Here is a 7,298-nt window from a genome sequence, read left to right on the forward strand (position 1 = left end):
ATGGCTGATTCTTCGGTCAGGACAGGCTGAGGAGGAGGATCAATATCATAGTAGCCGGAAGGTGTCTGAGGGTCAGATTCAGCATGAGAGATATGGTCAACATAGTGCTCATAGTCATCACAAATCTCATAGTCCTGGATGGATTCAGTGGATCTAGCAGGAGTAGGGGTTTCGTTCAGGTTGTAAAGCCAGTTACTGCTGTTATGAACGCTAGTCCTAGGATCGGGCATGGTGAATAAGCAAAGAACCTGGTTATCAATCATAAGCTCAAACTCATCAGACCCTAAGTTCGCTATGAACATAGTGTTGAAGAGGAAGGGTATACTCATAGTAGTAATGCCACAAAAAGGGTTCAGGTCAAGCATAGGCTGACGCAATCCAATAGCATTACCTATCATGGTTATCAAACCGCCTATTCTAATGGGTGCTCGCTCATCCTGGATAAGGTGGTCCAAATTAGCTAACATAAAAGTAGCACCGTTTACTGGACGGTTCTGGGAAGCACAAAATATGATGAAGAGTTCATCACGTGAAACTGAAGTACTATTTGGCTTCTTCCCAAATAAAGTGTGGGTCAGGATCTTATGGAAATAGCGAAAAGCCGGGTTGTGTATGTTTCCAGAGAGAAACTCATGTTCTTCGGGCTCATCATTTCCAGTCAGCTTACCCCAAAAGTGTTCAAGCTCTCTATATTCAAAAAGTTCTTCCTGGCTTACAGTGAATGTATCAAGGGAGGTAGGAAAACCAAAAGGTTGGTAAAGTCTCTAATATTAAATTGGTACTCCATGTTGAACATTCTGAACTGAATAAAACCTCTGCTAATTCCTTTTCCACGGCTAGGTAGATAGATTAATGAACTAAGGAATTCTAGTGTGAGCCTCCGGTAGGTGGTGAAATGTCTTAGGATAGGGGATGTCTCCCATCCTATCTGATTCAGCAGATACAGGACACTCTGGCTCAATCCAAGGGCAGTCATCGCCCAATCATCAGCATAAAGACTAGGTAGCATCTCCCTAGTGGCTAGTTCTTCAAACTTTTGTTTCTGAGCCATTCCTCTGAACTTGATACCCATACGATCAATATGTCCCATCTGGTTAGTGCTAGCTAGAGAAAAAGAAGACATGAGTTTAAGTCAGGATTTGGCCAAATGCCGAAAGAAAGAAAAATTATTATTATTATATTTTTTTATATTTTTGAATAAATAAAGAATGAATACTAAACAAAAAATTAAAAGAATAATTAAGAAAGAAAATAGTGAAATGATAATAATAGAATAAGAAAATAGCAAACTAATTAGTGGGTTGTCTCCCACCAAGCGCTTTGTTTACACGTCGCAAGCTCGACAAAGAAACTGTTAAATATAATTGATGGGTCCTGGGGGCGTTTCGTCTAAGTGTAGAATTTGCGAATCCTCGTTGGTTTCCGCATAGTGATAATGTTTCAGACGTTGCCCGTTTACGGTGAACGGTTCTGTAGATTGTCCTTTTATTTCTACCGCTCCACTGGGAAAGATTTTAGTGATATGAAAAGGTCCTGACCATCTGGATCGTAGTTTTCCCGGGAATAACTTTAGTCTAGAGTTAAATAAAAGTACTGCGTCGCCTTGCTTGAAGATTTTCCTTGATATACGCTTGTCATGCCATTGTTTCGTTCTTTCTTTATAGATTTTGGCATTTTCATAGGCGTCTCTTCTGAGTTCCTCTAATTCGTTTATGTCAAGGATTCTCTTTTCACCGGCGGCTTTATAATTCAAATTTAAATTTCTAATAGCCCAATAGGCTTTATGTTCTAATTCTACCGGGAGGTGACAGGATTTTCCATAAATGAGCTTAAATGGGGTCGTCCCTATGGGAGTTTTATAAGCAGTTCGGTATGCCCACAAGGCTTCTGGTAATTTCAATGACCAATCTTTCCTTGAAGTGGCGACCGTTTTTTCTAGTATTTGCTTGATTTCTCTGTTAGATACTTCCACTTGTCCACTGGTTTGAGGGTGGTAAGGTGTTGCTATCCTATGTCTCACTCCATATTTAAGTAGTAGTTTTTCGAGTACCTTGGATATAAAGTGTGATCCACCATCACTGACTACTATTCTTGGGATGCCAAATCTCGGAAATATTATATTTTTAAAGAGTCTAGTTACTACTCGGGTGTCATTGGTTGGAGAAGCTATAGCTTCGATCCACTTTGATACGTAGTCAACTGCCACGAGTATGTATTTGTTACCGAAAGAGGATGGGAAAGGTCCCATGAAGTCTATCCCCCACACGTCAAAAATCTCTACTTCCAAAATACCTTTTTGTGGCATTTCGTCACGTCTAGATATGTTTCCCGTGCGTTGACATCTGTCACACTCCTTAATAGCCGTATGCACGTCCTTCCAAATAGTTGGCCAATAAAAGCCAGCTTGTAGGATTTTAGAGCAGGTCTTGGATGTACTTGTGTGTCCACCATAAGGAGCAGAGTGACAGTGTTGGATTATATTTTCTACCTCTTCTTCGGGTATACATCGACGGAAAATACCATCGGGGCCTCTTTTGAAAAGTAAGGGATCATCCCAGTAATAGTGTTTTATGTCGTGGAAGAATCGTTTCTTCTGCTGGTAAGATAAAGTAGGTGGAACTATTCCGGCAGCTAAATAATTGACTAGATCAGCGTACCATGGTGTGACAGATATAGCTAAGGTGGTTTCTACTTGTATGTCGGAGTTGTTCTCTTCCAAAGTAGCTATAAGTTTGTCGTACGAGAAATCATCATTAATTGATGTTCTTTCCGGTTCAAGGTTCTCAAGTCTAGAGAGGTGGTCTGCTACTACGTTTTCAGTTCCTTTCTTGTCCTTGATTTCTAAGTCGAATTCTTGTAGCAACAAGATCCATCTTAGGAGTCTAGGTTTAGCATCTTTTTTGTTAAAAGGTACCTGATAGCAGCGTGATCGGTATAAACTATTATTTTGGCTCCTACCAAGTAAGAACGAAATTTATCTAGCGCAAATACCACTGCTAGGAGTTCTTTCTCGGTTGTGGCATAATTCATTTGCGCTTCATCCAGGGTTCTGCTAGCGTAATATATAACGTGAAGCTTTTTATCCTTTCTTTGTCCTAGAACAGCACCTACAGCATAATCACTGGATCGCACATTATTTCGAATGGTTCATTCCAGTCTGGTGTCTGCATAATGGGTGCGGAGATCAATGCTTGTTTAAGAGTTTGAAATGCTTTTAAACAGTTATCGTCGAATATGAATTCAGCATCTTTCATCAACAGTCCGGTTAAGGGTTTAGTTATCTTAGAGAAGTCTTTGATGAATCGTCGGTAAAAACCGGCGTGTCCTAAAAAGCTTCGTACTTCTCTCACGGTTCTTGGGGGTTGAAGATTTTCGATTACCTCTATTTTGGCTTTGTCTACTTCAATTCCTCTGTTCGAGATGATGTGTCCTAAAACAATTCCTTCTTGTACCATAAAGTGGCACTTTTCCCAATTAAGTACTAAGTTTACTTTTACACATCGCTCAAGAACTCTTTCCAGGTTTTCAAGGCATTCTTCGAAACTTTGTCCGTATACAGAAAAGTCATCCATAAATACTTCCATGATGTTTTCGAGAAAGTCGGCGAATATTGCCATCATGCATCTTTGAAAAGTTGCAGGGGCATTACACAGACCAAACGGCATTCGTCTATAAGCGAAGGTACCAAAAGGGCATGTGAATGTTGTCTTTTCTTGGTCATCAGGGTGAATTGGTATTTGAAAGAAGCCTGAATAACCGTCTAGATAACAGAAATGTGAATGTTTAGCTAATCGTTCTAACATTTGGTCAATGAATGGTAAAGGGAAATGATCTTTTCGGGTTGCTTTGTTTAGTTTCCTATAATCAATGCACATTCTCCATCCCAATTCGATTCGTTTAGTTATAGTTTCTCCTTTTTCGTTTTCAATAACGGTTATGCCTCCTTTCTTTGGTACAACGTGTACAGGACTAACCCGTTTGCTATCAGATATAGGATATATAATACCTGCTTCCAATAACTTGGTTATTTCTTTCTTTACTACCTCACTTAGGATCGGATTTAGTCTTCTCTGGTGTTCCCTAGAGGTTTTACAGTCTTCTTCTAACATGATGCGATGCATACAAATAGAAGGGCTTATTCCTTTAAGATCGGTTATGTGGTATCCTAGTGCGGTTGGATATTTTCTTAAGATATGTAGGAGTTTTTCTGTTTCGAGTCTTCTTAGATCTGCATTAACTATCACAGGTCGTTCAAGTTCTAAGTCTAGGAATTCATATCTCAGATTTTTGGGAAGTGTTTTCAAATCAGGGGTTGGTTTGTTAAGACACTGCGTAGGGTCCGGTGTTATTGCTAAACATTGGTTAGATTTGTCCTCTAAAAGATAGTCTGATGATTTGTCTTCTCCTGACTCTGCTTCTTTTATGCATTCATCGATGATATCCATGAAGTAACATGTATCTTCTATTGCAGGTGCTTTCAAGAATTGGGAAAGAATGAATTCAATTTTCTCTTCACCTACTTCGAAGGTGAGTCGTCCTCGTTTTACGTCTATGATCGCACCGGCAGTTGCTAAGAATGGTCTTCCTAGTATAATAGGTGTAGTATCATCTTCTCTAATGTCCATAATTGTGAAGTCAGTGGGAATGTAAAACTGACCTATGCGTACGGGAACGTTTTCAAGGATTCCTACAGGATATTTGATGGAACGATCTGCTAATTGCACAGACATTTTGGTCGGTCTTAATTCTCCCATTTCCAGTTTCTTACATATGGATAAAGGCATAACGCTAATTCCGGCTCCTAAATCGCATAAGGCTTTGTCGATGACAAATTTTCCTATGTGACAGGGTATAGAGAAACTACCCGGATCCTTGAGTTTAGGGGGCATGTTTTGGATTATAGCGCTACATTCGGCAGGGAGTGTAACGGTTTCGCTATCCTCAAGTTTCCTCTTATTAGAAAGAATTTCTTTTAAGAATTTAGCATATGAGGGCATCTGCGTAATAGCTTCGGTAAACGGAATTGTAACGTTTAATTGTTTAAGGAGATCAACAAATTTTCTAAATTGGCCTACATCTTTGGTTTTAACAAGCCTTTGAGGGTAGGGTATGGGTGGTTTGTCAGGTGGTGGAGGTACATAAGGTTCCTTCTTTTCTAGGGTTTCCTTATTACTCTCTTCCTTTTCCTTAGGTTCACTTTCCTCAGTAGATTTCTTAGGGTCTTGGTTTTCTATCCTTGGGTCAGACGGTCCTTCCACTTCCGTTCCACTTCTTAATATAATTGCATGAGCTTGGCTTCTCGGATTAGGTTGGGGCTGTCCAGGGAATGTACCAGTTGGTGCAGCAGTAGGTGCTTGTTGTTGAGCTACTTGAGATATTTGCGTTTCCAGCATTTTGTTATGGGTAGCCAAGGCATCTACTTTGCTTGCTAGTTGTTTAAGTTGTTCGCCAGTGTGTATGTTCTGGTTTAAGAAATCTTTATTGGTTTGTTGTTGGGATGCTATAAAGTTTTCCATCATGATTTCCAAGTTGGATTTTCTAGGGGTATTATTGTTAGGATTCGGTTTCTGATATCCCGGAGGTATAAATGGGGCTTGATTTGGAGACTGTCCAGGTGCGTATAAAGCATTATTACTCTTATATGAAAAGTTTGGATGGTTCTTCCAATTTGGGTTATAGGTATTCGAGTAGGGGCTTCCTTGAGCATAGTTTACTTGCTCTGCTTGGATTCCAGTCAAGAGTTGACATTCCGCAGGAGTGTGGCCTTGGATTCCACAGACCTCGCAATTCGGAGTTATAGCAACCACGGCGGCTGGAGGTGATACATTTAAACTTTCAATTTTCTGGACCAAAGCATCCACTTTTGCATTGACGTGATCAAGGTTACTTATCTCGTACATGCCAGTTTTCGGTTGAGGTTTTTCCACCGTTGTTCGTTCGGTTCCCCACTGATAGTGGTTTTGGGCCATGCTCTCGATAAGCTGGTAAGCATCAGCATAGGGTTTGTTCATTAGTGCACCACCTGCAGCGGCGTCTATTGTTAACCTTGTATTGTATAAGAGACCATTATAAAATGTGTGAATTACTAACCAGTCTTCCAAACCATGGTGTGGGCAAAGTCTCATCATGTCTTTGTATCTTTCCCATGCTTCGAAAAGAGACTCGTTGTCTTTCTGTTTAAATCCGTTTATCTGGGCTCTTAACATAGCTGTTTTGCTTGGCGGAAAATATCGGGCAAGAAAAACTTTCTTCAACTCGTTCCATGTGGTGACTGAGTTGGAAGGAAGTGATTGAAGCCATCTTCTAGCGCTATCTCTTAATGAGAAAGGAAAAAGACGAAGTCGAATTGCCTCTGAAGTGACACCATTAGCTTTAACAGTATCAGCGTATTGGACAAATACGGATAAATGAAGGTTTGGATCTTCGGTAAGATTTCCAGAGAATTGGTTCTGTTGCACAGCTTGCAACAGCGAAGGTTTAAGTTCAAAGTTGTTTGCTTCGATTGCGGGCGGAGCAATACTTGAATGCGGTTCATCTTGCGATGGAGCGGCGTAATCTCTAAGAGCACGAGCTGGTTCTGCCATCTCGGGTATCGAAGGAAAAATATTTTTGAAATCAGGAAGGTCTATAGGAGGGAGATTGTTCTCAGCACGATATTCCCGAATTCGTCGTAAGACTCGGAGATATAGTTCGATATCGTTGATTCGTAAATAGAGCGGTTCGCCTTGAGAGCGAGTGCGTGGCATACAAATCAACGAAAGAAAGAATAGAAGAAAAAGAAACCTTAGTCTCTACAGCGTAACGGAAGAGTTACGATATCGATTAAATAGAAGTCCCCGGCAACGGCGCCAAAAACTTGATCGCTCGACTGGGTGAGTTGAGAATGGGATACAAACTGCAAGTGCACAGTTCTATCGCGTAGTTTTAAAAGATATCGATCCCACAGGGACTTATGAATCGATATACCGTTATCTAATGTTACTACGTAAATCTAAGGTGAAAATGTTTGATTGTTTGGGGAAAAACTAAGAGCTAAACTAATATCTAGATTAAATATTAATGAAACGGATATCGGTATGTAGTTCGTCAAAACTAGGGAATCAAGTCTTTGTCGGTTTCTTGGTTTTAAAATGAATCGTTTCGGTTAACTTTATTGGTTAAAGGTTTTATCTCAAACTCTCGCTCTGTTGAATAAACCATGATTTTATATTAATGTAGCTGTCACTTATAATTAAGTCAAAAACCATATTTTGAAAACAATAAAGTTGCAGAAACTCCTTTTAAGAAAATACTGACCG

At 40.1% G+C, this 7,298-nt stretch overlaps 1 pseudogene; it reads left to right on the forward strand.

The window, feature by feature from the left end:
* Positions 1-6,099: 6,099 nt before the first annotated feature.
* On the forward strand, positions 6,100-6,199 carry LOC127089203 (uncharacterized; annotated as a pseudogene).
* Positions 6,200-7,298: the final 1,099 nt, after the last annotated feature.

This window comes from Lathyrus oleraceus, chromosome 5 (genome assembly GCF_024323335.1).
Source record: "Lathyrus oleraceus cultivar Zhongwan6 chromosome 5, CAAS_Psat_ZW6_1.0, whole genome shotgun sequence".
In the NCBI taxonomy this organism is placed as follows: Eukaryota; Viridiplantae; Streptophyta; class Magnoliopsida; order Fabales; family Fabaceae; genus Lathyrus; species Lathyrus oleraceus.